Raw genomic sequence first — 10,361 nt, forward strand, 5'->3', positions numbered from 1 at the left:
ATGATATTCTCCTATCAGTTGCACCCAAGATGCTCCGAGAAAAGCCCTTTGATTTTGCTAGAATCGATTCCTAAATTTTCTGAAAAATTTTAGGTTATTTTTGTGTTTTTTCTGATGAGAGGAGGCAAGAAGTAGTGAAAAATTAGGTTAGCATTATTAGGGTAGAACAATGAGCTCCCTCTTCCTCTTATTCTAAACGAAAAAGAGGAGTGAATGGGGAGATTTTTTTCACCTCCTAATTTTCGGCCCAATGCTAACCGAAATAAGAGAGTTCCATTTCTCTTTTTTCGGTTTTTCCAAAAATGTATAAAATGTGTTAAATTGTCATCTAGTGAGGATCAAACCCATGACCTCTTGGTTTGAGTACCCTCACTATTACCACTATGACACATTCATCTTGTTGATATTAAATATAACCGATTACATTTCATTACGAATTAACAGATTAATTTGTCTAAGCTAACATTACATACATTTAATTAAATATAACTTATTATATTGAATTTACGAATTGACAGTTAATTCGTCTCAACTAATATTATTTAATCTTCATTAAATAATTGTCTCATCAACACATTGACTAACTGTTTAGTCATATAAGGCATCAATGTGATTATATTTATATAACCACATCTCTCAAACACATCCTATAGGTGTGACCTTTAGGGACCAGTTGATCACCGCCATCTGTATGATAATAACGTCAAACTTTCTAGCAAGCCAACCGTTATTAGGTAATCGTTAATCAACTGATTAAAATACGAAGCATACCCTTGTGAACCTTTAAGAGATTTATTAATGTTATCACACTAATTTGTGGAGGACACAAGCTCCAACAACACTCCTTTGAGGTGAATATACGCTGACTGCTTCAAAACCTTTTTCTCTCTCTCTCTCTCTCTCTCTCTCTCTCTCTCTCTCTCTCTCTCTCTCTTTTTATTGACACTTTGTTCTGGCTTGGCAGTCCTTCCAGATGTCCCTATTTCTGAGGAGGAAAGTTCCTCTCCAGGAGGCTGAGAAGACGGAGCTCCTAAAGCAGACGAAGCAACTGAGGAGAGCAAACTCAAAATCCAAGCTGAATTAGACAAGTCTCAGGATCTACGGCTGAATGAGGCTGCTGAAAAGTAGAAGTTGCAGAGGAGTATTTCTGATGCTGAAGGACGGATTTTTGGTCTTTGAAAAGAGTCTTCTTGAGGCTAAGGAATGTCTTTGCCCGAGGCCGTAAAAATCTGCTGATGTCTTTAGAAACGTGCTTCGATCCGAGGCTCGTGCTTCCCAGATTCTGGAGGAGAAGGCCTCCCTGACTTCAGAGGTGCAGGTGCTGAGGGAGAAGAATGCTGAGCTCGGGGACACCTTACTAAATGCTTTTGCCTATGCTGCTCTGGAGACGAAGATTGGGTGCATAAAGGCGTTCCAAAGTGGAGAACACTTGGCTTGGGACTTGGAGGCTGAGGAGGGAAAGCTTGCTGCTGATTTTCCTGATGGTTTGAACCTGGATCTGCTAGCTGGCATGGTGGGAGCAGGCGTTGCTTCTGTTGATGACCCAGGTGCTGAGGAAGAGGTGACTTCTCCTGCTCCTGACACCCAGGTAGCTGCTTCTGAGGCTGTGGATCGTATTGATCTAGATTAGTTTTTTCTGCGTCTAAAAAACTTTTATCATGCTTAGTTAGTATTTGGCCCTGCGGGGCGTAACATTTTAGTTTCATTTTGAACAGTTCCGCTGTATTTTGGTATGGTCTTGGGGCCAGACATATTTTGCTTTAGAACTTAAGTATTTTCTGCTAGACATATCTTTGTGTCGTACCGTGTCTTTGTGCTTTGATTTGTGCATGCACGTCGTTTGTTTGGCCATCGCTGTCTGATTGCTGGCTAAGGGTTCTAGTACGCCCACTCGTTCAGAGAAGCCAGGCTTGTGTGGGTGCTAATGCATCGTAGGAGGCAGACTTTCCCGGTTGTACGTGCTTAGCCACGGACACACGCCTTCTTTAGTGAATACAGACCCTGCCAGATTAGTTTGCATTTTTATTCACTTGGTCGTTTATTTGAAAGAAATTTATAAAAAGGAATTTCTTTACTAAAAACATTTAGAGTGGTTTTATAACTTGAAAAATTTTTAGAATCATAGTCAAAATCCATGTAGGGTTATTTCAGAACCAGAAAATGTTAAAATCTAGATATGTGCGAAAAATTGTAGAACCAAAAAATGTCGAACTTAGGACATTTTCGGAATCAAAAAATGTTTAAATTCAAAACAGGTGCAAAAGTTTTCAGAACCATAAAATGTTAAACTCAGAAAAATTGTCAGAACCAGAAAAATATTCAGAGCTAGAGAAATATTTAAAACAATATCTAGAACCTGGCTGAGCTGTATCTGGTAGGCTGAGTACCCAGTTGCTGACCATACTGGTGACTTAGGTGAAATAATTTTTCAAGTGGGTGATATTCCAGGATCTGGGAACTATTTGTCCTTCCATAGTCATGATTCAGTAAGCTCCATTTCCAACTATGCTTTCCACTTGGTATGGCCCCTCACAGTTGTAGGCGAATTTTCCCGCTTTCTGGTTCTTGGTATTCCGGAAGACTTTTCTCAAGACCAGATCTCCTACCTGCAGGGTTCTTACTTTTACATTCCTGTTATAGCTTCTGGCCACCGTCTGTCGGTAGGAAGCCATCCTGATCTGGGCGTTGGTTCTGAGTTCATCTATTGTGTCTAGGCTTCTTGTCATTTATACCTGATTCCGGTCTTCTGTTATGCATCCGTACCTATGGTTTGGGACCCTAACTTCGAATGGAATGACTGTTTCTGCTCCGAACACCAGGCTGAAGGGGGTTTGTCCCGTTGTAACCTTGGGTGTGGTTCTGTCAGCCCACAGAACCAGAGGCAACTTTTCTGCCCATTTGCCCCCAATTTCTTCCAGCTTCTTTTTCAAGTTTTAAACGATGATTTTATTGCTGGATTCGGCTTGTCCGTTGGACTGGGGGTTCCTAGGAGTATATTTCTGCAATGAAATATTCCACCTAGCACAAAAAGTTTCTGTCTTATTTCCAGTAAACTCAGATCCGTTCTCACGTATAATCTCATATGGAATGTGATGTGACCATGATTAGAGCATATTTAGTCCCCAAATTAGCCTTGTTCCCATGCTTTTTAGTGCATATTTGGGTCATTTATTGTCTTTAGTCCTTTTTTTTGCATATTCTTTGAGGTTTTGTGTCCTTGGAAGGAAAGGAGTGCAAACCTTGCATTTTCATGGCAAAATGAGGCTAAATTGATTGAATTCAATGATCAAGCATCAAAGAGAAGACAAGATTAGAAGGCCTTTGTACATACTATAGTAGATGGGCAATGATGAGAAAAGATCCTTGCATCCCCGAGGAAATCCTCACAGATTTTATGAAGAAAAAGGAAGAAAAAAAGAAAGAAAGAAGCTGTAAGACAATCCGAGCGGATTGTCCACAAGACGCCCGTCCAGGAGCCACAATCCGAGCGTCTTCCCCCTGTGGATGCCCGTCCAAAACACCCCAAATCCGCCCGTCTTCCCCATCTGGACGCCCGTCCAGAATCACCCAAATCCGCCCGTCCCGTGCCCTAGACGCCTGGATTCCCTAACAGCTATTTCGTCTTCTACAAGCTTCAAGGAAAGATGCGCATATTTTTCTAAGACCGGCGAAAAGGAGAGCGGAATCTCCCTAGATACCGGCGATTCCTCAAGAACTTAATCGTCATTTAAGCCCTTAGTAAACCCTAATCTATGCAACTAATCCCCACTATAAATACCCCATTAGGCTAATTAGAAGATCATGTTCTTCTTAGAAATCTCTAGTGTAGTTAATATCAATCAAATCTCTTTTTAATCTTGTAATCAACATTTAATCAAGTTTTAATACAAGTTTCATTTCCTTAATCTCTCTCTTGTTCATCCTTTGTTTTGGGTAGTTGAAGATTATTTGGGTTATTATTGGGAGATTGACAACCTTCCAATCTATCATCAAGTACTTCTATTATTCTTTGCTTTATTATTGGAATCATTAGTAGGTATAATTCTCTTAATCCCTTTTTAATTATCGTTAATCACTTTCATTTATTCATCATGTTTAACTTTGTTGGTATGATTGACAACCTAGCTAGCATGTTCAACATGATAATGAGTGAGTAGTTTCCTTAGCTAGGGTTAATGGGTAATTAGGGGAAACCAACATGGGGGATGATTCATGCTTAAATTAATATGCTTTCATAGTTATTTGCTTGCTTGTTGTGATCTCAACTTATGCACATGTTATGTTTGATGAAATGCGAGCCTATGAATCCTTGCATTTTTTTACCCATCACCTATCTTTTCAATGAGACTTGTAAGACATAAACCAACTCGAGTCTCATTAGACCATGCATATAGTTGAGTAGGGAAGATTAAGTCGACTTGTAGGTGTTGTACAATCTAATCGATTTGGCTCCGGGACCCAAACTTTCCTAGGATCGTAAGATATAAACCAACTCGATCCATCACAACAATAATTGCTTGCTTATAATTTGAGAATATGTTTGTATGATCAATTCCCATGAATCCCCTATGACCCCATGACACCCTAGTGCCTTTTATCAATTGTTTACATCCCTTTCAATTCATCTTGCTTGTTTACTTTTATTGCCATTTAGTTTAGTGATCTTCTACTCCAAACCCCAAATTGTGACACCCTTAGACACCACTATTTGCAATAGAAAATCTCATCTCAATTCCCGCCCCTTGGGATCTGACCTTTACTTGCCTCTTTACTAATTGTAGAGTTGTTTGTGAAGTTTTAAATTGTGTTTTGGTCTAGGTGCTCCTAACGACAAGTACCGAAAACTAAACCTCCTCGAGAGTCTGACCAAAAATGGCGCCGTTGCCGGGGACGGTGTTAACTTGATTTAGATTTTCTTATATTGTTATTAGTTGTGTCGTTCTTTGCCTTGGGGAAGTAAAACTCCTCAAGGTTTGTTCTAATTGTTTTCGAGTTGTTTGATATTTTGCATGTCTAGAAGATCATAAGGTAACTTGTTACCCTTTGATCACGAAATTGAAAGGACTTTGACAACCAATAGAAGACTTGTTAGGAGAACTTTGAGAGGTATTGGTGAGGTTGTAGATATTCAACCAAACACTATTGAGTTCATCAACCCTTTTGCAAGAGAAGGTGAGGAGAACCCATCATAAAACCAAACACAAAATCAACACACAATGCCTAAATTTTCATCACATTCCGCACCAACCGAGGAGAACCTACCCAATGGTACTCCCACACCACAACACTTAACCGGAAATTTTATTGCCAAATCCGCATTCATCCAATTAGTCGATAGAAGCCAATTTGGGGGGATGCCTAATGAAGACCCTCACTCTCACATGGAGACTTTTTGTGACTATTGTGATGCGATATCTCAAACCGGTGTTACTCAAGACCAAATTCGATGGGTCTTATTTCCTTTTTCTCTAATTGGCACCGCGAAACAATGGTTGAAAGGCCTTGATATGGCTACTCTCGGAATTGATTCTTGGAAGAAATTGGCTCTAGCTTTCTACAAAAAGTTCTATCCACCGGAAAAGACTAACATGCTAAGAGCTCAAATTACGGGCTTTAAGCAAAGAGATGAAGAATCTTTGTATGAAGCTTTGGAGCGATTCAAGGTAATTTATCGCTCATGTCCTCACCATGGCCTTAGCGAGTGGTTCTTGGTAAAACAATTTTGGAACGGTCTTTATGAAGACTCAAGAAACATTCTCAACATGGGATCAAATGGAATGTTCACCGAAGTTGATGACAATCAAACTTGGAACAAGATTGAGTAAATGGCTGTCCATAATTCATAATATAGTAGACCTCGCAAGGCTACTAGTGGAGGAAAGCATAAAGTGGACTCTATTACTCAATTGGGTGCTTAACTTAGTGCTCACATTGATACCATCAATTTGAAGTTGGAAAAAGCTATGGCTAGACTTGAAGAAGCCTCAAAATCACCGAAGCATTATGTTAATGCCATGACGGCATCTTCATCAATCCCAAGTGGGATATGTGAGAATTATGGAACTTTGGGACATGACCAAAGTGAATGTAGGGGAACAAATGAACAAGTAAATGCTTTTAAAGCATACAAAAGTGGTACCCCTTATTCCAACTATTACAATGAGAACACCAAATTCCACCCAAATATCTCATACAAAAGCCAAAATTTTCAAAACTCTCAACCAACATACACCCCAACTCCCATGAGAAACCAAAATCAAAGACCCTTTTACAACCAAAACCAAGGTTACCAAAATCAAACTCCATACAATCAACAAAATGGCCAAGGTTTTGATGTTCAAAAAGCGGTTCTCCAAATGCAAAAGAATCAACAAGAGTTTTTCACTCAAATACAAAAAGATAGTCAACCAAAGGAAATCACCATCAACAACATCCTAGCCCACACCAAAATGTTAGAAACCCAATTGACTCAACTAACATCTTCAAACTCACAAAGACAAAAGGGGCAATTACCACCTCAAAGTAATCCCCGAAGATATGAAACGGTTAGTGCCATTCACTTGAGGAGTGGTACAAGGTATGAGGCACCAAAGAATCAAGTTGAGGATGAAGTTGTGGAAGCTACTGACAAAGAAGAAATTGTGCAAAACTCCAAGGATGGAGAACCATCAAAAGAAGAAGTTTCAAAGAAAAATGAAGACAATGCCAAGGAGAAGGAGCCCATTGTGATTAGACTTCCTTTTCCAAGTCGTCAAGTCAACCCCAAATTTGATGACCAACTTGGAAAATTTATGGAGATTGTGAAGAATTTATAAGTCTCGATTCCTATCACGGAATTAATCAATCATGTGCCTCCCTATGCAAAATACATGAAAGACATCCTCACAAAGAAGAAGTCGATCCGGAAGCTTGAGACTATCGCCTTCACTAAGGTGAGTAGTGCAATACTTCAAGGGAAAACTCCAAAACTTAAAGATCCGGGAAGCTTCTCAATACCGTGTACCATTGGCGACACCACGATCAACAAAGCCTTATGTGATCTAGGGGCTAGTGTGAGTGTTATGCCGTACTCGGTGAGTAAAAGGTTAGGGATGGGAGAGCTTAAATGCACCAATATCACACTCCAAATGGCCGATAGATCGACGAAGACACCATTAGGGATATGGGAAGATGTTCCCGTAAGAGTTGGGAAATTTTTCATCCCGGTAGACTTTGTCATTGTTGACATGGAAGAAGACTCCAATATTCCGATCATTCTAGGAAGACTTTTCTTGCACACCGCGGGTGCGGTGATTGATGTGAAGCATGGAGAGCTCACTCTAGAAGTAGTAGACGAGAGCATAACTTTCAATCTTGACAAGACCATGAGAGCTCCCCGTTTGTATGAACCATGTTTTATGGTTGATCATTATAGCCGGAAGGATGATAGGAAGAAGTCGGAATTCTAATGGAAGAAGAAATTTGATGATGCTCCATTCAAAGAGCAAGTGAATTGTAACAAAGAGAGCTTGAAAAGCTCACCAAAGTCAAGCAATGAAGAGGATGGCCTCATTGGCCAAGACAAGAAAGTGGGAGAGTTGTCTCTATCAACTCAAGAGATCTTTAGTGACCAAGTAGATGAAGTTTTTGGTCTTTGGGACGATGAGTTTGAAGGGATTTTCAATCCCTACATTGGCAATGCTATCGATAAAGACCAACATGAAGGACAACAAGGGCAAAGATCTATTGAAGATCTTTATCATGACAATGAACAAGCTTTTGACTACTTCTTCAAGGTGTTGAGCAACATCAACAACACCTTGGACATGCCCCCATGACATCTCACTAAGGATGAGAGTTTGGTGGAGTCCTCTCCAAACCACCATTTGTAAATATTTCTAACTCCCTAACTCGCATTTTAATTCTTACATTGCATTTTTTGTCATTTTTGGATTTTTATGCTTTGATCAAGATATTTATCATTTTTGAGAGAAGTGAGGGAGGGACTAATGATTTTATTGATGTGTAGTGCTTTATCTTAGTGTGGGGATAGCAATTGCCTAGGCTTTTCATGCCTTAGTAGTGCCCCTACAATGAAGAACACGGGATTTGAAGAATGAAAATGACACGGGATATGCAAGTGCACGGATGGAACTGAATCCGGGTAGACTAGGAGGAATCCGAGCGTCCTTAAGGGGAATCCGCTCGTCTTTAGGGAATCCGAGCGTCTGTTGCAGAATCCGTCCGTCTAGTTGAACTGAAAAATTGAAAATTTGGGACTGTTGAAGAATCCGAGCGTCCCAAAGAGAGAAGACGCTGCGGAAGAATCCGCTCGTCTTTGCAGAAAGACGCCCGTCTTTTTGCCAGTGCAAAATAAGAAAACTCGCTGTAACAGAATCCGCTCGTCTTTATTGGAATCCGTTCGTCCTGCAACTGAAGAATCCGAGTGTCCCAGCTAAAAGACGCTCGTCTTTAGGCGAGAATTCATGAACCCATAATAGGCAGAATCCGAGCGTCCTGAAGGAAAAACGCTCGTCTTCCCCCTACAATTCGAAATTTTCGGGTGTTTTTAAATACCCCTCCCACACTCATTCCTTCATTCATACATTCAAAACACTACCAAAAACCCCAAAACTCTCATCCTCTCCATCACAAAAACAAGATTTCCTCAACCAAATTCAACAAAATCAAATCCAAACTTCCTTTCAACAACAATTAATCCCTCCTTTTCCAACAATAATCAATCCAAGCACCAAAATCTTCAACCTTTGAGTCGATTTTTGAAATACAAAGACAAATCCTTTCATCTTAAAATCGATTTGGGTATAATTGGAAATTGAAGATTTTCAATCTTTTCTTGGTATAATCATCAATGGCAAGAACAAAAGGATCAACAAAGGCACTCAAGGCAAAGGCACTCTCAAAAAGCCAACAATGCCTTCAAGCAAAGAAAGCTTCAATGGCTATGGTGGTTGCTAGTGCAAACTTGGAAGTTCAACAACAACAAAATCCTCCCTTAGAAGCAACAACAACTCCGGAAATTGCTCAATTATCAAACTATCCGGAGGTAATTTTCATTTCTAACTCCCATAGGGATACATTTGCTAAGTATGCTAGGAAATCCATTCTACCCACCAAATTCATATGTGAAGATGCCTTGAACAAATTGGGTGTCCTTGAGCAAACAAAAGCCTTCTTTGAAGCCATGGGGTTGGGAAAATTGTTTACTACAAGAGAATTGACATACCCCTCCCTTACCTTGGAATTCTTGAGTTCATTGAAAGTGACTAAGGTAGAGACTAGGGAATACATCGAGTTTCGCCTTGCCAATGTGAATAGGCGCATCACCTTTGATGTTTTTAGTAAAGCATTAGGTCTTAGTGATACCCCTCGTTATTATAAGAAGCCCGAAAAATATGACCCCGGTCCTCTTTGGGAGGCGATTTCAGGGAAGAAATTCGAGAACTTTCATGCTTGTCGCGCTCTATTAGTCCACCATCCGGGCATTAGAGTGTGGCACAAAGTCATCGGGAATACTATCATTGCAAGAAAAGACACTAACCACTTTACCAAGCTCAATTGTGTTCTACTTGAGTCGGCCTTAAATATTGGAAGGGAATTCACCAAGCCTTACAATGCTCTAAGGCTTTTGGTAGAAAGATGGCTCAATGTTGATTGTGGAAAGAAAGGCACCGCTTTTATCGTAAATGGAGGTCTAGTTACTCTCTTAGCCAAATACTTTGATCTGAATTTCAACAAGGATAGCAAGTATGTGGCGAAAAGTGGGGGTCATCTCATTGACATGGATGCCATGATTAACAAGTACAAGTGAGTCAAGCATAATCCTCTTGACACCAAATATGGGTGGCTCACCAATGATGCTAGATCCTTTACTTTACCTTCCAAGATATGCCACTTGAGTGTTCATAGAACAAACTACCTTTTTCCCCTCTCAAAGGAAGCCGAATACATCATCCGTCAACGAAGGGGCGAAATTGAAATGCCCTCCTCCTCCATTGTCATACCACCCTATCCATTTAAATATCAAGAGTTCAAGTCCGAAGGTGTTGAAGTGGGCAATGACTACATGACTCGACTTATGCAAGAGATGCACAAACAAGCTTATAAGGATCGGGAAGATGCATACTTGGCCCAATATCCACCCCTCCTTCATTTAGATAGGCAAGGACTACTTGATCTTTCATGTCCTTTGCCTAGTTGGGCGGATAGGGAAGTTTTCTTTCCAAGTGCATCTAGGGGTGAAATACCGGGTGATGATGAGGTTGTCGGTGATGAGGTTGTTGATGAAGAGGTAAATGAAGAAAAAGAGGCTAATGAAGATGATGAAGAAAGTGATGAAGGAAGTGAGCAAGGAAGTGAAG

At 40.3% G+C, this 10,361-nt stretch overlaps 1 non-coding gene across 1 annotated transcript; it reads right to left on the reverse strand.

Moving 5' to 3' along the window:
* Positions 1-5,588: 5,588 nt before the first annotated feature.
* On the reverse strand, positions 5,589-5,695 carry LOC141634561 (small nucleolar RNA R71). Its single transcript, XR_012539289.1, has one exon. It is a non-coding gene; the product is annotated as a small nucleolar RNA R71 (small nucleolar RNA).
* Positions 5,696-10,361: the final 4,666 nt, after the last annotated feature.

This window comes from Silene latifolia, chromosome Y (assembly GCF_048544455.1).
Source record: "Silene latifolia isolate original U9 population chromosome Y, ASM4854445v1, whole genome shotgun sequence".
In the NCBI taxonomy this organism is placed as follows: Eukaryota; Viridiplantae; Streptophyta; class Magnoliopsida; order Caryophyllales; family Caryophyllaceae; genus Silene; species Silene latifolia.